Below are 25,479 nucleotides of genomic sequence, written 5' to 3'. Positions count from 1 at the left end.
CCAGCAGTCGCCTCCTCCTGCTCCCGGTCGCGTCGCTTGTTTTCGGTGACCCAGTGTCACTTAAGACGCGGCACCGCTGCTCGCTTCTGTCTTGCCAGTCTTTCCCCGACTCTGCCTGAAGATCAAAACAGAGCAAAAAAGAAGTGACGAATTACGCGGGCATGTGGGTAATTGTAACAAAGAAACGTAGTTTTCTTCCAACGCGCGGCAGACTCCATTCCAAGAAAGTCAGGATGGCTTATTGCGTGTATCAGTAATGCCTCGTAATTACAGTGCAATTTATTAATAATGTCATCTAAGTTAAGAAATGACCGTTTTTTTTTTCTTGCTTTCATAACATGCTGACTTCAGCAATGTCTTCGTACGTAGCCACACTCAGTTTATTGAACTGAAATGTAGTAATAAAAAATGGAATGGTCAGTTTACCCAAACCCACTCTAACGTCTTAAGTAGTCAAATGTCTAGCGTATAACCGGTCTGCAGGAAATCAGTGATACTGAAATACGCGTGAAACAAAGTACTAGCAGAATATCTAAACGACATCTCAAAGCGTTTATGAGCTGCTTTGTTACATGTTATTACTGGGAATGTTCGAGAACCTTTCGTGGACCTACAGGATCGCTCTGAAACGAAACTGGTTATGTATTTTTCGTATTAGCTTGAAGACATTCACATGCTGATTGGCTATTACGAGGCATTGCAGCGCGCAATGTGCAAAGTGCTGTCAGTCAACTCCATAAACCCTAGCAGAGTGCCGGTGTCGGCCAGTTGGCGATTCATGATTTTGGGAAGCTACCGCGAGCAAAAGACGACACTTGAAGAAAGGGAAAGGCTTCATGTTGCCCCTTTCTTCAAGTCTCGTGCTTTGCTTGCGGTAACTTCCCAAAATGCATGAACCGCGATGGCTGACACTGACCGTAACGATGAAATTTCCCTATACAATGAATTCGATTAGCTTAAACATGCTCCCATTTTATACCAATTTATTGAAGTGAAAACTTTCACTGTCGGACGCTATTGCTCGTCGTTTGCGGAGGTTTAAAACGGCAAACTACTTTTACAGTTACTTTATTACTAACCCGAGTCATCCAGGTATGTCACATTGCAGCAAAAGTTATTCCGCGACATTCGTTTAGTTTAGTCTGGTTGTCTAGCTACATCGCGGCGCGCTGTTCGTCTGTTTCCTGGGCGACTCGTTTCCTCTTCATCTCGTTCCGATGTCGATTCTAGGCCTCCTGCTGCTTATCAGAATTGTAGCCGTCCATACTGCCGCCTCAAGTGTGGTTGCGGCGCACGCGAGCAATGTGACGAGGAACACGGTGTGACGTCATGTGCCTTCTCGGAGCACGGCCACGGCGAAATCGCAAGTTCGCGGCCAGTAAAGCTTTCTCTTTAAAACAAATTAGCCCGTACAGACGCCTTGTGAGCAAGATGTCCCTAAACTGCATGGAACGCTCTCTATATGTCGGGCCCGACAATGCAAAGTTCTAGAGGAAGGACACCAACGATGACAAGGGCTAACTAATTGCTAGCAATTTTTTACCTGACAATGGTGTAAGTCTTGGGCGTCATTCTGTGTAGAACAGGTACTCGCTGCTCGCTCCAGTGTTGCCCGATCGTCTCAACGGCCTTTGAACTAAAGAGTGAAACCTAAAAACAAGAAACCGTCAAGATCACAACTTTCAAATTCTTGAAGACTGTCGAACACATGTGAAACAACTTGTAGAAGGATCGACTTGCACTGATTGTTTAAGCCAACGTGTTAAGATCTGGAGTTGAAGCTCTAACATGTTATCCGGAGAACCACCGAACAACTTGCATATGTTGCGCCTAGCGAAACTAGTGCAAGTTCCACCTAGCGAAACTACTCTATTAAAGCATTGCATGACAGCCATTTCCAAAAGTGGCTCTGCCGAGCTCACTGCATGTCACCTACCTAGAATGCTTGTTCTCGCCTCCGGCAATGAGAAATCCCTCTTGCTTCTACAGTCATTGCTGATCGCTCCCGTGTTGCCTGATCGTTTTGATGGCCTTGGTGCACATGCTTGGAGAGGGAAGAGAAAAACCATGAAACTTGCTTGACGCTTTCGAAACTCCTTGACAATCTGCTATATTTATTACGTAGCAAACTGATATCCACTAAACAATGAGGAGCAACTAGAGGAACCTTATTTTTGGGGATGTCCGTTGGGTAAAGCTGCATGCTCACGATACATTAGTTTGCTTAAACATAGCCCTTCGTAGAATGTCCAGATTGAACATTTTATGCAGCCGACAACGTTCTCGTATTTTTTTCTTCTTCGATTTATACAGATTTCAATGGATCTTCGATCCAACTTCTCAGTGCTTCTCACAGGGTCATGTGACGTCAAATTCAGCATTCCGATAACCCATCGACCGTTTTCACGGGAAATAAATAGTGTGAAGCAAATTTTTTTTTCCTTCTGAGCGATTCTCCCACTATCCAGCGCTCAAAACGGTGCTGCTTTCGCAAGGTACTTCAAACGAAATCATCAAATGCTCATCGGTGGCTGTCTCACTGTCGCGTGAGAGGCAAACAAATCGCTCGCTAACACGCGTCTGCCGAGGTACCGACTAGCATTGTAGGAAATCAAAGGCTTCCGCGTTTCACTGGCTTGAATTGTAAATTCCGATATGGTGAGTGACGATCAAAAACACATGCCCAACACACGAAGCTGCAAAGCCCGTAACTTAAGGCATGCGCAGTGCTTTATCACGGGCATGCGGTGCATCTACTTAAAGCGGCGCGTTCCATTCATCGTCGTGATGATGATAAACGAACAGGAGTGCTGCATGCAGGAGGAGGCGTGACGGCTTTTTGTATCGAATCTCCTCCTCACCTCTCGACGACACAGATGCCTAGATAATCGTGGACCAAAAGTGGAAGTAGCTTAGCTCGGCTATGCCAGGATATACTATACGTAGTGAAAGCTGGCATGGCTACCCTTGGTTAATCTTGATTGCAAGTCCAGGTTAGTCTGGTTGTCTAGCTACGTTGCGACGTTTAGCCAGTCGTTCGGCGCGCTGTTCGCCTGTTTCCTGGGCGACTCGTTTCCTCTTCATCTCGTTCCGATGTCGATTCTAGGCCTCCTGCTGCTCATCAGAATTGTAGCTGTCCATACTGCCGCCTCGACTGTGGTTGCGGCGCACGCGAGCTCGCCTTTTCAATCTTCCGACATGTTATCAGGCATGCGACGCAGCTGGCGAAGCGAGCGGAGGCGAACGCAACGACGAGGAACGCAATGTGACGAGGAACACGGTGTGACGTCATGTGCCTTCTCGGAGCACGGCCACGGCGAAATCACAAGTTCGCGGCCAGTAAAGCTTTCACTTTAAAACAAATTGGTCCGTACAGACGCCTTGTGAGCAAGATGTCCCTAAACTGGGTGGAACGCTCTCCATATGTCGGGTCCGACAATGCAAAGTTCTAGAGGAAAGACACCAACGATGACAAGGGCTAGCTCATTGCTAGCAATTTTTTACCTGACAATGGCGTAAGTCTTGGGCGCCGTGCTGAGTAGAACAGGTACTCGCTGCTCGCTTCAGTATTGCCCGATCGTCTCAACGGCCTCTGAACTAAAGAGTGAAACCAGAAAACAAGAAACCGTCAAGGTCACAATATTTACAACCAACGCTGCGAGAGTTCACTGAACGCAACAATGGGAAATAGAAAAAAAAATGGATATGACTACTACGCCAGCAGGCACGACTACAGGTTCCCGACGCGTTAGTTTGTTCGTGAAAACTTAGGCGTCCAGACGCGGACACAAGAAACGGGAGGCGAACAACACAGGACTCTATGCGGTCCATCTCCTTCGTCTTGCGTTTGTCTGCACGTCAAACTTCAAACTTCGAAGCTTTCAAGCCTAAATGTTTGCAGAGAAGCTGTTTATGGTTAATCTTCCGTGAAATTTTCATGTGCGCGAGCAAATATCGGTTCTCAAAAGTGCAGCGAAATCGCTTCATTCTATGCAAATCACTTCATTCTACCTGCATATGCATCCTCAGTAAATTAGTTATCAGTATGCACCATATTCAGGATTACTCGCCTCTCAGGTGGCTAATAAATCGTCCTCAAACATTTACCGCTATGAAACCGGCGTCGGCCATGCCTACACTCCCAACGCCCTATGTTTGCCGTCGTTCTTTGCTCGCACTCACCTCGTTTCCTTCCAATCACCCGCGGAGGCGGCACCATGCGTGTATATGTAAAGAAAAACAACTACAAGCTGCCGTTCTCCATTTTGAATGTTTCTTCTTTTGTTGTCATGGCGAGCCCGCCTATCGTGCGCACTCCCAAGGAGCCGCGTGCTTACGAAGAGCGACGACAACAAAGACGAGAACGTGATCGGCGGCGGTGTGCGTGTGTGCGTGTGTGCATGTGTGCGTGTGTGTGTGCGTGTTGTTTGGGATGACCGCCGTCACCGCTCAACAGAAATAAAATTTGCTCATACCTTTCATCCAAATTCTGTGTCACATCTATGTCGAGTGCCAAACAGCTTCCTTGGTAGGCCACCTTCGCAGCAGTGCAATGTGCGTGCTTTTCTTTTTCGATAGCAATTATATGGACCCTCCATGCATATTTCAGCCATCGCCGTCGGCGTCGCCGTGAGGTTCCGCATGAGTGAAAGCGTGTGAGGGTGAGCCGGCGAACGCGGTTGATTCTCGCGTGTGCGAGCGAGGAACGCGGCCCGGAGGCGTGCCTTCAGTAGCACCCGAGGCAGGGCGGTGAGGCGAGCGAGGTGGCGCGTTCTGCTCCGGCGGCTGCTACGGTGCCTCGATGTCCTCCTCGCCCGCCACTCTGTACAGAGTGAAGGCAACCGCGGCGTCTACTACGGCGTTGGCCACGCGAATCGCGGACGCCGCAGTAGACGCTTTGGCGCACGCGGTAGGCACGTGTTGCCGGCGCTCGTGTGTCTTGAAAGCGATCTGCGACGTGGCGAAGGTATGCGCCCACGGGAGCCTCATCTTCAAAGCCATTTTCGATATTTGCAGTGTGCGTAGTGCCCGTAGCTTCGTATGCGCCGTGCTTACTCCAGAATTTTGACAGCGATTTTCCGCGCTCATCGAGCGAGATATGCTCATGTTTACCTGTGCGTGCGTGACACTGTGCTGGTTAATTCAGTTAAAACACGTTGACGGGCAAGTTGATTTGAATCCATGTTAGAATGTGCAAACGCGACTGAGAACCAGGACGTAGAAAGAAGCAGACGTACAGACAGGCGGTCTCTATGTGACAGTTTTTTCTAAGTCCTCGTCGAGTCATGCTTATGCATTCTAACATTGTTAATTTAGTTAGAAGTTGATACGGCTGATAAAACTACCATCCGTACTTCGTTCAGCTATCTACTAATTTACTATCGCAATCGGTGCTTGGCCTCTCGGGCGGAAATGCGAATTTTTTTTCTAAGATCATCTTATACAAACTAACCCGCCTTTCTGTATGCACATACAGATAGATTTTCACTAGCGGCAAAAACGCACGTGGCATGCCGCGGGTAGCAGGAAGCGTGCGGCAAAAAAGAGGCAAGCGGCAACTTTTTCCCGACGAGAAGCGAATGGGTCTTGGAGATATCTCTCGCGCCAGGCCGCTTGCCGCCGGCTGTATTGCGGCTGATCTCAGCTACAATACAGCCGGCGACAAGTGGCCTGCCGCGAGAAGTATCTGCAACAACCGCAATACAGCCCATAGCTAACTACTTGCTTGCCGCAGCAGCAGAGACGCCCACAAGCGTGGCCGTGCCAATGCTGGTGCGTTCTGCCGCCTGCGGCATGTTGCGAACGATTTTATCGCGACAGCGTTAAGGAGCTCATGTCGCAGAAAAGCCGGTGTCGTTGGCGTCGGTGGCCTTGGCCGTGGGCAAAAATCCCGGAAGGCAATTAATAAATAAAAACAACTTGCAAGATGGGCCGGGTGGGAATCGAACCATGGTCTCCGGAGCGCAAGACGGAGACGCTACGACTCAGCCACGAGTTCGATGGTCCAAAGCGGGACAAAAGCGCCTCGAGTGAATGTGGTGTTGCCTTAGAAACGAGCCGTAGAAAGTTATACTGCGGTGTATATCGGTAATTACGAGCATGTAAATTACAGAAGTCGCAGTTAAACGAGTAGCGAAGTACGTTTCCGCTACATTTCTTCTGCGCTTGGCGCAGACGCAGAGCCATCTTGCGGCAAACAAAGAAGACCTCCTCCTCGCAATGTACGGCGCTGCCCCGACACGTGGCGCGTCAACTCGCCCGCTTCTCCCCTTCGTCTCGTTTGAGCGCATTGGAGCCGTGCGGGGACCGGTGCGAGGATGCCCCCAATACCCTTGCGTTCAACAAGTTTTCTCTCTCTCCCCTTCCAACTTCCAGCGTGCGTCACTCGAACCCTCGCGTTTAGGCGACGCGGCTCCTCTTTCCGCTCACAGCGCGATTCCTAGGTGCAGTGTCCGATGCGGGACGCCTCTGACGTGATCGCTGCGCCGTAGCGCGTCTGGTAGGAAAACGTCCCCTGCGATGTGTGTCGTGCTGCTGGCGAGGAGTCATGCGTCTGCGTGGTGCTCCCTAGTGATATAGAGGTCGATCCCATCGAGGCGTCAGCATGCCGTCCTCCTATTTTTTGCCGCTAGTGTATACCTTAACACTCGCTGTGGAACCGTTCTGTGCTGTTGAATGCGATATACACTTTTTTTAAACTTCGCTCAGTTTGCTGCAGGCCTCTCACGGTGCTCCCAATCTTTGAAGCCAGTTTTCCATTGAACATTCTCGATAAGGAAACACTATGACAGCCATTTCCAAAAATGGCAGCGTCGAGCTCACTGCCACCCACCTGAAAAGCTGGTTCTCGTTTCCTGCCATGACACATCTCTCCGGCTTCCAGAGACTTTGCTGATCGCTTCCGTGTTGCCCGGCTTTTATGACGGCCTTGGTGCACATGCTTCGATAGGGATGAGAAAAAGCACTAAACCTATTTGGCGCTTTCGAAACTCCTTGAATAACGAAGTGATAGATATTCACTATACATTAAGGGATAAGTAGAGTAATTCTTTTCCTGGGGGCTGTTGGTAAAGTAAAGCCGCATGTTCACGATACATGAGTTTGCTTGAACATTGCCCGTCGTACAATGTCCACACTGAACACTGCATACAACAAACCACGTGATCTTTTTTTTTCTTCAGGCTACACAGATTTCAAAGAATTCTCAATCCAAAATCGCAGTGCTTCTTACGCGGTCATGTGACGTCCACTACAGCATTCCTCTCATCAATGGGCCCTTTCCGAGCGAAAATACTGTGAAGTAGCATTTTCTTTTGCCCTTCTGCGCGATTTTACAAGTATCGACTAATTCTCCAGCCCTCAAACCTGGGCTGCCTTTGTAAGGTGCTTCAAACCAGATCATTGAACGTCTGTGGCTGCCGAGCTCTTTTGTCCTGACAAATCGCGCCTATAGCCGACGAGCACTGTGGGAAACCAGAGGCTTGCGATGTTTGACTGGCTAGATTCGTAAATTCTGACATGGGAGTGACGAGCAAGAACACGTGAGCAGGACACGAAGCTGCGAAACGGTACTTTAACTGCGCCTGCGCGGTCGTTTATCGCGGGCCTGGTTAGACGGCGCAGCATTTACCTAAAGCAACGCGTTCCACTGATCGTCGTGATAATAAAGAACAAGGGCGTTATAACGTAAAGCTATTCCAAACTTTGCTATTCCAATTCTGCAATCAGCCCTCCGCGATTAATCAATAATCAAAACTTTTGGCGCCCCTGCCACTTCGCCTGTCACGCGACATCACGAAAACCGCGATAGCTTTCCATCAGATATGACGTCTACATACTGATTATGCATGATTGAATCAAACGAAATAAAAATAGTTATTTCTCGTTGGACACCTTTTCGCCATTAGCCCACGGCTATTCAAATGTTTTCAGGCTGTACCCACTTAACCTGCCTGTCACGCGACGTCACAAAACCACCAAAACTCACCGCGTCAAAGTGACGTGTACGCGTTAAAGATGCATTAATATGCCGAACAAAACAATTCTTTTTTTCTGAATAGCCGCAGGCTGCCCCGTTCCGAAAGATATAAAAGATGGCTGCCGCCGATCGTTCAGGCACTGGCTACTCGCACAGGTGAGAAACTGGTTTATTTGCGCATAATAAAACATTTTGCTAAAACGATTTCGAGCACTTTCGGCACGTTTACGACCTCGCTCTGCCAACTCCATGCTGAGGATCCGTTTCAGCGGAGTTTTTAACCTTCCGTTGCACGGCGCCGCGATTTTCGACCAGCCACAGCAAGCTAATTAAGGGAAAGCGGACCGGTCGTAGACGCCGGCACCACCCTCTTCATCTGGTTATCTATATTCAGTGCGCTGGCTCGGCTCTAACGATACCCTCTTCACTTGAGCGTGCTCATCGCCTCCTGGCAGCCAATTACAAACGAAAAACGGCTCTATTTGGGCAATGTTATTCGTTTTCAAAGCAAAGTGACCTCCTATAAACTAAGAGGGCGTTTGACTGGACTGTTGAGCCAACGCTGCGGGTCACCGCCCGATGCTTGCGTCGGCGGCTACGCAAATTTCAAGTCAAGAGATTGGAATAAAACACATTGGAATAGTCTTGCGTTATACGGCCGCAAGGAGTGTTGCACGCAGCGACAAGGAAGACACGACGTCTTTTCGTACCGAATCTCATCCGTTTCTCCTATCGACGGCGCACGTGCCCAGAGAATCATGCAACAAAACAAATTAGACCGAATAGCCGCTTTGTCACCAAGATGTCACTAGACTGCGACACTACCAAGTCTACAAGACGCACGCCTCCAAGCATGACAATGGCAAACTTACTGCAAACTTTTCTTTACCTGGCATTGGCGTCAGCCTGGTGCGCCGTTCTGCGCTGATTTTCTGCGTTGAAGTTTTGTGCTGCTCGCTCCGGTATTGCCCGATCGTCTCAACGACCTTTGAACCAAGGAGTGAAACGCCAGAAAGCAAAAGACGGTCAAGGTCACAATATTTACAACTAACGCGACGACTTCTTATTGAATGCAACTGTTGTAAAGAAAAAAAATGGATTGGACTACTACGCCAGTAGGTACGACTACACGCTGCCGCCGCATAGGTTTGTTAGAGGAAAGGAACGCGTCCACACACGGACACAAGAAGAGGGAGACTGACAACACAGGGCGCTTATGTTGTCCCGTCGCCTTTGCCAGCTCAACCAGCTCAACCAACCAGCTCAACTTTCCCTCTGCACATAAAGATACGTTCACACCAGCGGCCACAACGCACGAGTCATGCAGCAGGTGGTAGAAAGCGTGCGGCGAAAGAGGCAAGCGGCAAATTGTTCCTGGCGAGAAGCGAATGGGTTTTACAGATATCTTTCGCGCCAGGCCGCTTGCCGCTGGTCGGGGAGACCAATGAGGAGCGGCCGATTCATTCGCGTGGGAAAATGCTGCAAGGAAATGGACCTATCCCAGCATCGCTGCTCCCAGCCGCAGTCAATACAGCCGATAGCGAACCACTTGCTTGCCGCAGCGGCAGAGACGCCCACAAGTGTGGCCATCCCATTGACGGTGTGCTCCCCTAGCCTGCGGCATGTTACGCGCGATTTTGCCGCTAGTATGGACCTTAAGGCTCGCTGTGCACCCAACCTTTGAGGCCAGTTCTCCCCTAGCTTAAACAAGAATATTCGCTTCAATTCCCCAGATTTCTTTATAAAATGCTGTTCAGTTTGCGAGTATAGCTTTCGAAAAGTGGTGTTATGAATATATGCCGCAATTTTCGTGTTTAATTGATTTCTACGCTCGACATTAAATTATAAATAAAAATTTTACCCTATTAACTCAAGCTGGAATGAAGTCGAGTAGGCTTCCAAATTTTGGTATCCTTGTAGAAATTCCACAAAGCTATTGGTGCGTCAGATCCCCTTGCGTTTGGGCCGGCCTTTATTAATTATACAAGGTAATAATTTTCGAAATATTTCAGATTTTTTTTTTCAAAAGCGGCTGTGGCAGATTCTTTTCTAGCACGAGAAATCAAAACAGATATTCAACTAATCATAAGAATTCACTTAATTACCTTACGGCTCGTATTGGAATATGACCAGCCGTGGTAAGCTTAGTGGCAGTGGTGTTGGGCTGCTAAGCACGAGGTCGCGAGATCGAATCCCGGCCACGGCGGCCGCATTTCAATGAGGGCGAAATTCGAAAACACACGTGTACTTAGATTTCGGTGCACGTTAAAGAACCCCAAGTGGTTCAAATTTCTGAGTCCCCCACTACGGCCTGCATCATAATCAGATCGTGGTTCTGGCACATAAAACCGCATAATTTTCTTTAAATATTGCAATATACGGATCGTATCCGGTGAGCTTGCAAGATGTATCAACTTGAAATGAATTTCAAGGTTGCCACCAGTTTGGGGAAGTTATATCCCAATACGTGGAACGGAATACATGAGTGTCCCAGTTACGTTCATGCTTCAGTGCATTAAAGAGCGTTTTGTAAGTGGAACAACAGTGCATATGACGCAAGTTTGATGGCTCATATCTCCAAACAGGTACCATAATGGAAATCTCAATTCTCGAAATATTGAAATTCTTAAAGTGTAATATGTGTCGGTGAGTATTTCAAAAGATAATTCATTTTTGTTAATTAGTTGAATATGTGTCTCCATTTATCGTTCAAGTGATGTCCGCCTCTTTTAGTACTATAGCTCCAGGACTAGAATTATGCTATCTGCAACGGGCGATTTCTCAAAAGAAATTCTACAGAAATTAAAAAACGATCACCCTGTATGTTGACCATCACCACTTGTTGAAATTCTCGCTTTCCAGGCCCTCGGGCGCTATTCAAGATGGCCCCAGTTTCTCGTTCGTCTTGAGTTTGTTCGACGGGCAGTCAGTGAACAAAGAAAGCACGAAAAACGCGAAAGCAGCGAACAACAAAGTGTCGACATAAAACCGCGTATGTGAACGTGAGCGCCCCCTGCACACGCCACTTCGTTTCAAACACAGACGACTGGGCAGTGTGACGCGGCAGCACTGTTCATTTTTATCAACTCAATATCACAATAGCGATATGCCGTCACTTTCTATCTTCACCCTGTGCGCGTCACAAGCGTGTGTCCTCTTTACTATCTGTCTATATCCACCATTCCCTCGCGGTGATAAACAAAAATTATCTTTAAGCACATCTTCCGCATTTCGAGATCCTGAGAAATTACCACACGTGAGCATTAGAACTACCTCAGAAGCGTTAAAAGCGAAGCTCTTCCTTGAGAACGTTGCCAGGTTTCCGTGACCGTGGGTGCTGCGTGGCAGTTCCCTAGCCGAATGTGCCAACCAATCACAGCGGAGGACGCGCGCAGAATCGCTACTGAGTACTTTGCACCCCCCCCGGCTGGCACTCACCTCCACACGCGAAGTAATGAGCTCCGGAGGGAAGCTCATTACAAGCGAGATCAGGACGCCAAAGAAGCATGTGCTTGCTGCGGTAAAGCTAAGGAAACGATGAAGCATGTTTATTGGAATGTGAACATATCTGTCATGCGTGGTCGATTTAGGCACCTCTGGCCTCTTTGAATCCCTTGGGTTCAGCGAGAGCAGGAGAAGTAAACATGACCGCAATAGAAATTTGTATGAGGCGATTGGATGATTGGTGGAAGAAAAGTAGGTTCGCAATAGCAGCTCAGAAACTTTGGTTATGGAATTCATGACAATCTTTTTTCCTTTTTTTTTCTTAACATAGCTAGGACATTAGGTAATACGATAACAAAAACTGACGCAACCTACCACCCCGTTTCAAAGGGGACGCTCATAGCTTTCATCCATCCAACCCACGGTGGCTACAATTTGGTGGCGGACGGACGTTTTTCCAGGGCTCCCTGGCACCGACGAGAGAGAGAATAAACATTAATGAAAACTGGTCCCTCAGTTTTCCTTCGGGGTGAGAACGGGGGAGAACGGGATCAACCCCTGTCCCATACCATCCTCCTTCGATGATGATGACAGTGGTGGTGCTTCAGGTGACGGCTCGAAGTAATTAGACTCGGGCGGCATCACCGGCTTGCCAGACGGCCCAAAGCGAGGAAGTGTATGTGTGCGCGCCTGCGTGTTTGTGCGTGTGTGCGTGTACTTGTGCATTAGGCGAAATAAGAGCAGGACCTTCGTGGCACAACCCATGGCCACGTTTGAAAGGGGACGCTCGTAGCATCTATCAATCCATCCGATGCGTCGGTGGATGCGGCGGCCATGCGGGGGATAGAAAAAAGAAAGACCGGAAAGCTTGCCTTCGCACATCCGTGGAAATTGAGGCGGCATTGCATTAGCCTCTCCGCAATGTCTATGCGGGCATTCAATAAACACAAACTCATGTCTAGACATTTTCTGCATTCACACAAAGCTTCGCTATATATAGATTTCAACACCTTGCATCTGCTCCATTTTTCTAACATAACTTGCACACATAATGCACTGGGTAGAACGATAAAGAAAGGATAGAAGGCGCCAACGGTTTGACCACGTGACTGCTCTTTAGCCACCCATAAGGTAACGTCCAAGTTATGATCCCCCAAGAGTGAATTAGCCAATGGAATTGGAGGCCTGCCGAGGGTTTCATTTCATGTCTGGATACCAACAGCTCATTCATATATGACGGCGTCGCCAGAGATCACGGTGATCCCGAACCACGACAAACTCGGGCCTCCTTGCATGGCACCCCTGTTATGCAATAGGCTGTGACAGCAGTGCTCACTAATGAAGCCGCAACGTCGAGGAAATCTACGCGCCTAGTCAGTTCCTAGGCGCTCACGACAAAGGTACCATTCTCAGCAGGCTCGTCATCTCCATTGGGCCATGGAGTCTTCGGTACCCGACTGTAGGCTTTGGGCAGCGTCGCTGTTCGCTTAGGCTAGCGGGTGGAAGTAGCCGTCCGGCGACGAGAATAACGACCGGCCAACGGGCGCTGGAAGCCCGGCACTCTGAAAAAGTAAATAGTGCACATTTACGACACCCACTGAAACCAACCTAAACAAAAAATTTGTTTACAGAACGCTCAATTCAAGCACGAAGCACCAGCCTTGGTACCCTAATGGCTATGGCGTTGCGACGCTGGCCTCGAGGTGGCGGTTTAAATCTCGGCCGCATTTCGATGGGAGCAAAATGCAAACAAATAAACGCTCGTGTAATGTGCATTCCATGCATGTTAAAGAACATCACGTGGTTATCATAACCCGAAGCCACACCCTTAACGGCATGCCTCAGAATCTGATCGTGGTTTTCGCATGCGAAACCCAAGCATTTCAGTTTTTCTACGCTGAAACACGAAGCAACTTTCTGAACCGCTTCGTTAGAATTCCAGACACCATCACCCATTTAGTTATATAGTGACTGATAAGTACTAGTCGACCATAAACGAAGCCACAAAATTTTTTGAAATGGTGCAGCAATAGCAAATATACAGACGTTTGATGAACGAGTGCGCGGCAACCGCTGTTTCTCGCTCTCCTTCGGTGTGCTTCAAGTTCGCGCCCCCTCCCCCCTTTCCACATACGTTCGTCAACTTTACGCAGCTCAGCGAAAGCTACGGGCTGCGTCTGCACAGCAGGAGAAAGTCTGCTCCATGGACTGCTCGTAATGCCTCTCCGTGTGGAGCTAGCTGAATAGAAGCTTCATAAAAGGTTCACTGGCGCACCAATGGGCGAGCCACCTTTCATTCTCGGAACACAGTCGGCACCAGCCACGTTGGCTTTGTGGTTTTGGCGCCATGGTATTGGCGCTCTCCTTCCTCGACGACCGATGAATCGACAAATTTTACCCTCGGTGATGTCACGCCTAGCTCTCTGCTCACATCGCGACGTGCGGAGGTCAAGGGAGAAACACGGGATTGCTTTTTCAATCGACGGCGTTCCGATGTTTGGAGTTTGCGCATGCGCCAGACATTTGGGTTGTGCTGTTCGCGCGTTTGTTTGAAATGCCTAAAGAAATGTCGCAGTTGGTCCCGAAAGGCAATGTAGCGATTGCAACAGCAACCTATTGTGCTGTTATACAAATCAAAGATAGCAGTTTCATCGGCCTCATAAATTTATAAGCATTCGCTTGCCGACTAAATTAAGAAGCATGGTAACCCGTGCGCACGAACAAACGAACGCATCTCACTCGATGACCACGGAAACTCACTGTCAAAACGCTGTAGTGAGGAAGCACAGCAGTTGCAGCAAGCGAATTGATTGTCGTGTTACCTTTCGCTTCAACGCGAACTAAGCGGCGACAACATAGCGCACACGAAGCTCTCAGCAATCGTCGGACTTTTTCCCCCATCGCTGATCGCTTTTCAGATAGCTTTTAAGATCGCTTTCAACGCACAGCACCCACTACGTCGTGTCTCGTAATCTGATCGTCATTTTGCCATGTAAAGCCGTAGAAACCTGGGGCGCGATCGGAGATCTTTGTTCGATACGCGTTCAGTTCGGTTGCTGCAACGTCACAAAGTGGCAGTATGCAACATTTCTGAGAACGGGGCGGAGAGAGCCGCCAATCGGCAAGCGGTGAACTCCCCGGAAGTTTACTTCCCTCGGTTGTCGTCTGCTTGCAGACAACACCGCAACATCGATACCGCAACGTCGAGGAAATCTACGCGCCAGTCAGTTAGTTCCTAGGCGCTCACGACAAACGTACTATTCTCAGCAGGCTCGTCATCTCCATTGGGCTATGGAGTCTTCGGTACCCGACTGTAGGCTTTGGGCGGCGTCGCTGTTCGCTTAGGCTAGCGGGTGGAAGTAGCCGTCCGGCGACGAGAAGAACGACCGGCCAACGGGCGCTGGAAGCCTGGCACTCTGAAAAAGTAAATAGTGCACATTTACGACACCCACTGAAACCAACCTGAACAAAAATTTTACGTACGTGTGGCTACTCCAATTCATAGCTATTAGTTTTTCTGCGTCCTTCCTAGGTGGGGTCGCGCGCAGCGAGAAGTAAAAAGAAAAAAGAAGCGACGGGAACAGTGGCGCACTTTTCAAGAGGCAGCAACAACATTCCAGTGGCTCGCTGGCACCAATGATGGGGCCCATTTCACTGTACAACCAACACACTGTTTCGAGAAACGAAAGCGACGCCGGAATTCGCTTTCGTCCATTTCTTCAAACACGCTTTGCACCGCCACCCGCTCTCTCCTTCCTCCTCCTTGAGCAACGCCAGCGCAACAACCTACGTTCCCAACGCAAGCGCCATTTTTCTCGAATTAAACTATGGATTGGATCCGAACGTGCTATTCAGCTGCCGAACCTGCCATTTTTATCCAATCCAATCCATCAGACGCGCCACGCGAAGCCGGTCTCGTAACGAGCGATGATCACTTCAAACTTCCCAACTCCCGTCGCGTTCGGCGCCTAGCAGACGACGTGCTCGGTGGCAAGATGATTGACAGGAGCGTGTCGTCATTTTGACGTCACCAAAAACGTGGCCGCGCCCCGCGGCTGGCGACGTCGGCGCGGAGTAGGCCAATCGCGCGCACCGGTAACCGAACGAACGCGCCGAACAATGATCTTCGATCGCACCCCTGAAGCGACTTTCTTGATCCCTTTTGTTCGGATTCGAGGCACTTACAGATCCTCTCGGGGACAACCGCCTTCTTTGTGACCCACAGAGCGATGCCGTTGCCTTCTACACTATGTCGCATCTTATCTTGCATAACGCACGTAAAGACAGTATGGCATCGTCTGCAGAACCTGCCTAGCAAGCACATGGTAAGTACCGAACCCGCTCTACAACCCTTTAGGGACCGCATCCGACTGCCGTCTGCGTATAGCCGCCAGCCTTTGTGATGGGTTCTTCCAGCTTTCTTTATCTCCCTCTTCAATCCTTTCTTTCTTGAGGGTGAAACCTGTGGATGGGATGGCGGCCTGACGGCGTGAATTTGTAAATTTGTCGTTCATTAGTTGGTTGATATGAAAAGTCATTCTGCGCCAGAGAATGTCGCGAGCCCCTTTTCGAGCTTAGGTGTGATGAACTCTTTTGCCAACGAACAATCTTTTTTGCACGGTTCTGAACCATGAAGACAGTCAGTTTTTGGTACACTCATGTTTAGTGTGATCTGTCGCAAGATGGAGACTGCATAATGCATGATAATAATCATGGTGCTGTCACACAAATAACAAACTCCAATATAACAATAATAAAATAATAAGGAATCTATCTAGGCGTAAATAAAGATGTAGCGGAACCCTGCCGAAATCAGTTTCAAGTAGACAAGAGAAAATGAATTCTCCATTGAAAGGTGGTATTGCTGAAACTAAAGCTAGAAAGGGTCGAACCAATGAAAGGCCACAAGGTGCGTGCTAACAATAGCCAGGCGGCGGCTCTCAAGTCTTGAACCAAATAAAACGGTCTATACCTCTCGTGCTCTAAAGGCAAACAGTGGCAGACATGCATACCGTATGTATGTATGTATGTATGTATGTATGTATGTATGTATGTGCGTATGTATGCGTGTATGCATGTGCGTATGTATGTATGCATGTATGTATGCATGCATGAATTAAAAAAAATTAAGTTATGGGGTTTTACGTGCCAAAACTACTTTCTGATTATGAGGCACGCCGTAGTGGGGGACTCCGGAAATTTCGACCACCTGGGGTTCTTTAACGTGCACCTAAATCTAAGTACACGGGTGTTTTCGCATTTCGCCCCCATCGAAATGCGGCCGCCGTGGCCGGGATTCGATCCCGCGACCTCGTGCTCAGCAGCCTAACACCATAGCCACTGAGCAACCACGGCGGGTGTAGGCATGCATGCATGCATGTATGTATGTATGTATGTATGTATGTATGTATGTATGTATGTATTCATGTGCGTATGTATGCATATATGCATGTGCGTATGTAGAACTATTTCCCGCAGCCCACGCCTCCATCGCCAAGAGAGCGTTTGCTGCCCTTCTCGACATTTTTTTGTCGAAACACAACTGAGAGCGCGGCTATAAGCCCCGCATTGCTTCTTCTTTTTCAACCCTCTTGTCTTTTTTTTTTTCCGCTCTCTTTCATTCTCTCTCTAATCTTTTTCTCCCCACTTTCCTACCCTGTGCAGTGCTGTTGAGGTGTCCTCCTTTGAGAGACAGTTACGGCACTGCACTTCTCTCTTCCCTTCACCTAACAATCACTACACATGTGCGTATGTATGCATGCATGCATGAACGTATGTATGCAAGTATGTATGCATGCTTGCATGTAGCTTGCATGTAGCTTGCATGTAGCATGCATGTAGTATGCATGTAGCATACATGTATGTATGTATGTATGTATGTATGTATGTATGTATGTATGTATGTATGTATGTATGTATGTATGTATGCATGTATGTATGTATGTATTCTTGTTTCTGTCGAACAATCATCTCTCCTACCTGGGTCAGTGGGTAGACGGCGGTCGAATGGTTAGCGCACAGGGCTGCTGTGCTGAGGCAACAGTGTTCGAAATAAACCATCGGATCAACTTGGGTCACGAGTATGTGGCGATGTGTACATACAATTATTCACGTCCCTCGCTGCTGAAAAAAGTGACAGTCCTCAGATTGGATTGTTTCTTAGTACACGACAACCTGTCGCTATTGGAGGGTAAACCTAATTAATCGACCAATGTGCCAATCATTGCACTACATGTATTGCCATTAGCGTCATTTTTGGAGAGTTCCAAGAAGGCATACTAAATTGGGTGGCACATTACGCCGTTCTGTGGCATGAAAAACTTAAGAGCTGGGTGACGAAGTCACACTGTCATGTAAATTACTTCAGGAAAGTGTCACCGTGACTGGATGCAATTCCCTTTTTGCAAATGAGTGTTCGTCGTTTGCGCGCGTTAAAAAACAGCAAGCCCCGTGGGTTTCGGAAGCAAGAATACATATTGTGTTGAGGGGAGCTTGAAAATGCTGTATGTGATTTTTCAAGCTGTCATACATCGAGTCAAAACACGCTTACAATGATTTGACGTTCAACTAAGTTGGGCTGTTTGGATGCAAAACACACAGTACTGTGATTGCACGACGAATGCCCCGACTAGCAACAGAATGCCTTGTTTTGCACTCGGCATAATTCCTTCTCTCGTTGCCGAACACTCGCTTTACGTCATCGCTTTGTGTTACATGCGTCTTAATTGCGATAGAAATTATATGGAACCTCCAGGCGTATTTTTCCCGTCGTGGTCGGCGTCATGTCCCGCATAAAGTCCAGGGACGATAACACCGACGCCACGAGCCGTATGTGTATACGTGCAAGCGAAGGTGTGCGAAGGTGAGCCGAGGACGGTGGCTCAAAATTGCGCTCAAAAGGGAGGAAAGCGGCGAGGAAGCACGCCGTCTTCCGTCGCGCACAAGGCGCCGGGGGGAGGGGAGGGAGAGGGGGCTTCTACTTTGACGGCGGCTGCGCATGGCACGGCCGCCCGGGCCCAATCTTGAATGCGATATGCGGTGAGTACAGAGTCTAGGTGCACCGAGGGCTAATAGCTTCGCGTGCGCTCGGTTCTCGCCCCTTGGTTCGCGTTGAAGCGAAAGGTAGCACGAAGGTCACTTCACTCGGCGCTGCTGCCGCGTTTTACTCCAGTGTAGTGTGCGCAGTTATGGAGTAGGATGTGTTCGTGGTTGCTTGTGCGCGCGTGGCACCATGCTTGTAAATTTATTACGCGAATGTTTCCAAGTTCATGCGGCTGATAAAGCTACTATCCTTACTCCTTATAGCTGTCCATTAATTTGCTATCACAATCGATACTCCGTTATTCGGCAGAAACAACGACTTTTTAGGCTTTAGTTCATGCGCAGCAGGATCACTGGATCCTCCATGTGTTGTGCCACTATGCGTCATGCCATCAACGACAGCAAGGATTTAATTCCGTACATGTTCCTTTGTTATCACTTTCACCTCAACAATATTTTCTCGAGGGCGAATTAAACCTTTCATTTGTCACTCGGCGCTTGTGTCATCCTCTTGCTGGTTCGCGCCTTTGGAACTGTTTCAGTACGGACTCCGCAGCGTGATAGCGGCATGAAATGCGAAAATTCGCAGCCGGACGGTGCAAGTATACATTCACCACCTTCACGTGAAGGCTTGCAGCGAACTTGCCCGCGGACTGTCAGAAGTAATATCGCTGTGGTGCAAGCTGGTTATAGCAGGACAAGAAAGTAGGCACTCTTTCGGGTAAGCTTCCTTGCATGGCATGGGCATGGCATGGGCATGGCATGGTTTCCGGAATCTATTTCGTCCCACAATGCATATAAGCACGATGTAGTACTTCTCCAGTACTTATGGCTTCTTAAAAATTAACCGCCTGTACAATTTTTCGCAGTAGTAGCTCACGCAAACAAATATGTTCAAGGACAGCATCTGCGTTTGTCCTATACTGCAAAACACTGGCTAGCTCTTGCCTGTAACTCCAAAGAACTTGCCAATCAAACTGATGACCATAGTGGGCAAGCAAAGATATTTTCTTCAGTCGAATTTTGTTTCACCGAATGTTATAATGGTGCATTCCTGCTCCTGCGTGTTTCTTAGCTGATGTTTCAAGAATATCACCAAAGCTCCCTAGAACATGTTAACTGTTGTAAATGTAAAACGCTTGAAAGCAAGATGTAAAACCCTTGAAAGCAAGTTATTTTGAACAATGCTATAAAATCTACAACCCTATCAGCCCTTCGAAGTATCATACTCAAGGTGTCCTGAAATATCCCGGGAATGTTCTTTGCAGGACCTCCCGCGGAAGCTAAGAGCATAAGCAGCTAGACTTCACTAGGGCAATTCTTGCACCGTTAGAAGACATTACAATGTCCTGAAATTTACATAGTAAGGATCACATCAGATGTTATGGTATTTCAGCAGTAATCTGGCGTAAACGTGTCGTATAAGCGGCATTATTCTCACGACAGTATTATCTCATCTCTGTCTGGAAGAGTCTTGACAAACAAATATGGCTTTTTGAGACGTTCACGGATTCACCTTTCAGTATCCCGATGTGCGTTTACATTATGCTATTTAAAGCAATACTTAGACAGGCTGTAACTCGACCTATGCTCATACAAGTAACTCATCACTGTGTGCAAGTCCCTTCGCACGCATTATTTCGCGGCGCTTTGTACTGCCGGTGTTCGCTTTCACTTTGCCCTGACCCCGCCGATCAGCCGTCGCTGGGTTCTCCCACAAATCGCGAAATGCGAATAACATTTCTAGTCATTATTTGTCATACAAGACGCAGTTTCTCGTGGAATATGTAGACAAGAAATGGTGCTTTCTATCTGCCAAGCATGCTTCTCTATGCGAGCGATCTCCATTACCACCTTAGAATCAGTTCATTTGCTATCATGCATTCGTTCGAACTGTAAGCGTCGTAATGAAAAGAAGAAACGTCCAATCTGCGGTTAACTCGGAGATGTGCCAACTCGCTTCTGAATCGGTCGTATAGGCGCCTATGACATCAGCATTAAGTGCACTCCGCCGCGAATTTCAAAAGTTGGAAATACTAACGCTACAAAAGAAGGCTCAGCGCATGGCTGAAAGTCTTGAATGGGGAAAATCTCTGGACATGATCACTTTACATTTGTGCATAGGGTGACCATTCATAGTGGACGCCATATTATGGACAGAAGTTACGCGTTATCTCAATTCGCTAATCTCGAGCAGCACAGTATAATATATATATATATATATATATATATCGAAGTAGTTAATTAGTTTATTAGGGATGTAGCTTGAGCAAACTACCGGATTTTCACGAAACAAAACGCTTTGAGGCTGCGCACCGTAAAATCCTGACTCAAAATTGCATGCATTACACAAATCACGTCATTTTTTTAGTCTTTCCACGTTTCACGATAGCCACATTCTCCCAAATAGAAATGAACCCGCTGCACCCTGCGGCCACAGTCTATCAGGCACCCCAATATATTCCTTCCACTAATATATTTCTAGGTGAAATGCTTTCGTGTCGTACCACTGCGTTTTATATTTGCTGCATTCAAAATTATATCCTTTCGCTGCCTAACTAAGACCAGTGTTGCTATTATGCGCGTCACCCAAATGTTTTAGACATAACCCATATACTTGCCATGCAGTTTTAGAAGTGTTCATGGTTCGTTTTATTGGAAGTCAGTAACTGAGAGTATTAATACTAATGTCATTCTATTTAAACGTCGAAATGATTTTAGCCGAAGTAGAATCGATGCTCCATGACATGAAGTTTCTGATAATTTTTTTTTTCCAACAAGCCCGCCACTCTTTTGGCAATAACAAAATATTTTGGGTAATATAACTCTTTGCCCATTTCTTTTTCTTGATTTCAACTAAGATGTCATTTACCCGCGTTTGGGTGAGGGAACAAACGCGGGTAAATGACATCTTAGTTGAAATCAAGAAAAAGAAATGGGCATGGGCCGGACATGTAATGAGGAGGGAAGATAACCGATGGTCATTAACGGTTACGGACTGGATTCCAAGGGAAGGGAAGCGTAGTAGGGGGCGGCAGAAAGTTAGGTGGGCGGATGACATTAAGACGTTTGCAGGGACAACATGGCCACAATTAGTACATGACCGGGGTAGTTGGAGAAGTATGGGAGAGGCCTTTGCCCTGCAGTGGGCGTAACTAGGCCGATGATGATGAACTCTTTTTACAGTTCTGCTTCAGGTTTATCTAATGATTACCGATGTAGTGCATAAAAATTATCTTCCTAGCTGAGCTATAGGTTTTGAAATAGCGGCGGAAAATATAGCAAAATTTATATTTTTAGATAACTGCATGGAAATTTAGAAACAGCTTCATTACACGCTTACAAATGCAGAAAACTTCACACAAAAAAAATCTTCACACAAAACAAGCAAGGCAGCGAACGCACTTCAGAAAACGCAAATTCTAACAAAAAACTGAAAATATAGGCTCTTTTTTCGAAATGTTTGCTTCCGCTCTTTACTTAAGTAATTTAGACAATGCTTGAACACATTATGTACTCTGATGGAATATTTTGTTCCTAACATATTGCAAAACATTCCTGGCAAGAATCACAGGAAATTGCATATACTGTCGAGACAGTTGAATGGAAGTAAAAACACAGCTTGCTTGAACGCTTACACTTGCAGAAAATGATGCCGCAATCCGCGATAAAAATAAGCTTCAAGAGCATTAACGTGTGAGCCCACAACATTGGTACGAGCCAGAAGCATGTAGCTTGTGCAAGTGCATCATCTGTGCATATTTCCCACGCTTGATATTCGCGGCGTACCCGGACATTAGCGCCAAATTCCCCTCTGGTGCTGTGAGCAGAAAACTACGCAACCTAATGAATTGTAATTAAGTGTTGCGCCACATGGACGGACATTGACACGAGCAGGAAAGAAAGAAACGGCGCTCTTCCTATGTCCTAGCTCTGTGCCCTCCGTTGTTTTCGCGCTGAATAAGCATGCGGTACTCCTCATCGCAACATGGATGAGCGACAAGCTTACAACGCCATCCGAGTCTACACAACAGCAGGCCATAGCCACCTGTAACGTTTAGTTTTTGGCAGCATGTGACGCCAGGGAAAGCGCAGCACCGCCTCATAAGTCTCGTTAATGTCAATGATGGACACGAACGACTTACGGCCCTCGGCGGGTTGCACCTTTCTGCTCCCGGTCGTGTCGCCAGTCTTCGGCATCCTGATGTCGCGTCCTACGGCATCGCTGCTTGCTTCTGTCTTGCCTCGGCCTTGCCTGAAGATAAGATTGAGCGAGGCCTCTAATATTCATTTTATTTATCTATGCGGTATAATAGTGCACGCAATAGTCCAAGCAGAAGGCGACGCAAAAAATGCATGTTAACAAATCACGAAGTATTAACGCAAGTGCGTTAAGGGCTCCGTGTTGCTGAATATCCGGCGTCGGTGTCCCGCGTCCAGCGTCAACCATCTTTACGCAAAAATTCATTCCGGAGAAGGCACACTCTATCCGGCACTAAAGTTGCCCGTGTTTCACTGAAGTAGCTCATACCTTGTCTTCCGTTCTTTACAAAGTTGTTCCTCGGAATTTTGAGAATGGTGGCCCACAAACAAATATCATGAAACAAAACATCGACAGTGCATGCCGTTTATGTTGTCAGACTGAAATATCACGAGCGCGAAAGAATAGCAGAAGATCGGTCCACGCAAGAGGCCGCGTTTATACCAGAAAGCTCGCCTTCGAGAATAGATTTCGCCGTCAGCGTTTCCCGGTAAACATTATAGTTACGTAAGCTGCAGTTGTCTGGAAGCACGAGATGCAATCGGCGACATCTGAATTCTATCGCGCTCCACTCTTAAAGGAGAAGCTTAAGCGTCCTCCAAATTTTTACGTACGAAGGGTGAAGTTGATGGTAATCGATTACACTCTGCAATCGTACGTTGAAATAATGAATATTTATATTAGTTCTTGCGAATGCAGGCTTTACGGGATGACTCCGTGACGTCAGGCTTTACCAGTGTGTTTCTCCAAGTAGTCGTGAGATTTTATTCCCAGTTTACCAAATTAGAGAGAAGCTAAGAAATTCAAACCAGCTGTTTTTCTCCTTCGAGCAAGTGGTTCAAGTTGGGCCAATTGTAACGTCGCCGAAGCTGAGTCAAGACGTTTGAAACGTCTGTAAACGTAGCGTGCATGGGCGCATGCGCGTGCGCGTTAGGCGAGAGTTTTTCCGCGTTTGCTCGAGTCCCAAAAGGGGTTTGCTTGGACCCAAAATGGTCCCAAAACAGCAGTGTCATATTCCAGAGAGGGTCAGACAAAAGTTTTGCATGTCATCAATCTTAGGGAGAGGGAATACTCGCCTAACTTACGTTTCGAAAGCCCCAGTGTCTTTTTTCTGGCTGTAGAGGATATGTTATTCAAACGAATAGGCCAGTTAGGACCAAAGGCTAATGTCAGTCCTAAATATTTACATCCTGAACCTCTTCAAGGGGCTTGTTTTTTAAATGGTAGGCAAAGGGAACCTTGCTGCGCTTATTAGTGATGCACGCCTGCGCAGTTTGTTTTGAAGGTTAATTACCTTTCCCATTTAGCACACCATTCTGCCAATTTATTTAATGTGTCATTTAAGGTGATCTCGACAGAGAAAGAATTGATGTGGGTAAATACGATGCATTCATCTGCGAATAACCTTGAAGATACAGACGACTCCGCCCCGTCCACGGTGTCAATATAAATATTAAACAAAAGTGGTCCCAAAAGAGGTCGCTGCGGAACGCCTGTGCGTACATTTAAAAACCGCGAACAGGATCCGTAAACGAAAAGGTATTGATTACGGTTCGATTCCCAGTTAATAATATTCGAGGGCAAAACAATTTCTTTCATTTTTAATCTCAACTTGGAATGCACAACCCTATCAAATGCCTTCCAGAAATCTAGCAGTATGACAAATCTGACATATAACATAACAAAATTTTCAAATAATGTTACAATGACGAATGACATTTGTCCCTTTAAAAGTCGCATATCACGATGGCCATTTCATGGCGCAGCGCTGTAGACTCCAGTGAGAGAGAACAAGGGTTGTAAGGTGGTACTTTGTGTGTATTCCGGTCAGACCGCGTAATCACGGACTATTAAGCGTCAATTAATTTTACAGACAGACACGTTTCCGCATATTTAAACGAATGCTTGTTAATTCATCTTCATTTGTGATTATTAGTGCAGGTCCTGTAATTGAAATCGCTGCTTAACATTGTTCTAGTCAAATGAGGAAGTATCGGACGCGTTTTTATTTATTCCTATGTACGTGCAATAAATATTTCTATTTGCTTATGTTTATCGGTGTAAAATGTGATAAGTGGAATACCTCTAGGATAATTGCAATTCTCTTGACCATGCGCATTATAAATTGTGAAGCACGAAGCACCAGCTGCACATTGTCACTATAGAATTGCTAAGTATAAGCTCATCCCGAGCAGCAGGTGCTGCTTGAGAAATAAAAGATTGCAGTGTGTTACTAACATTGTGTCAAACCATGTATTGTGCGCATTTCTGTCAATGTGTGCGTGCGTGTGCTTCTGCATTAGGCGAAAGAAGAAGAGGACCTTCGTGGCGCAACCCACGGCCCCGTTTGAAAGGGGACGCACATAGCATCTATCAATCCATCCGATGCGGCAACGGCGGCGGCGGCCGTGCGGGGGATAGAAATAAAAAAGACCAGAAAGCTCGCCTTCGCACATCCGTGGAACCGGAGGCGGCACTGCATTAGCCTCTCCACAATGCCTGAATGTCTCTGTGCGGGCATTGTCGAAAAAGAAAACATGAGCTTGTGTTTCGACATAAAATGTCGAAACACAAACTCGTGTTTCGACATTTTATGCATTCACACAAAGCTTATATAACTTGCTTGCACACGTAGTGCATGGGTGAAACGATAAACAAATGATAGAACGCACCGACGGTTCGACCACGTGACTTTTTTATGGCCACCCATGACGTAACGTCCAAGTTACGATAACCCAAGAGTGAATCTATATTA

The 25,479-nt window shown here is 47.3% G+C and overlaps 1 long non-coding RNA gene across 2 annotated transcripts; it reads right to left on the bottom strand.

Annotated features, from left to right (window-relative positions):
* On the bottom strand, positions 1–22,810 carry LOC126523586 (uncharacterized). Of its 2 annotated transcripts, none has more exons than XR_008610684.2 (7): positions 22,609–22,810; positions 14,681–14,838; positions 12,827–12,984; positions 8,868–8,964; positions 6,833–6,940; positions 3,505–3,597; positions 1–115 (listed from the first exon to the last, which is right to left on the bottom strand). It is a non-coding gene; the product is annotated as an uncharacterized lncRNA (long non-coding RNA). The 2 variants fall into 2 exon arrangements; XR_008610683.2 differs by lacking the exon at positions 1–115 and adding an exon at positions 1,951–2,044.
* Positions 22,811–25,479: the final 2,669 nt, after the last annotated feature.

The sequence above is a fragment of the Dermacentor andersoni genome, chromosome 6 (genome assembly GCF_023375885.2).
Source record: "Dermacentor andersoni chromosome 6, qqDerAnde1_hic_scaffold, whole genome shotgun sequence".
NCBI lineage: Eukaryota > Metazoa > Arthropoda > Arachnida > Ixodida > Ixodidae > Dermacentor > Dermacentor andersoni.
The sequence above is the reverse complement of the archived record's forward strand: the minus strand, read 5'-3'. Positions and strand labels throughout refer to the sequence as shown.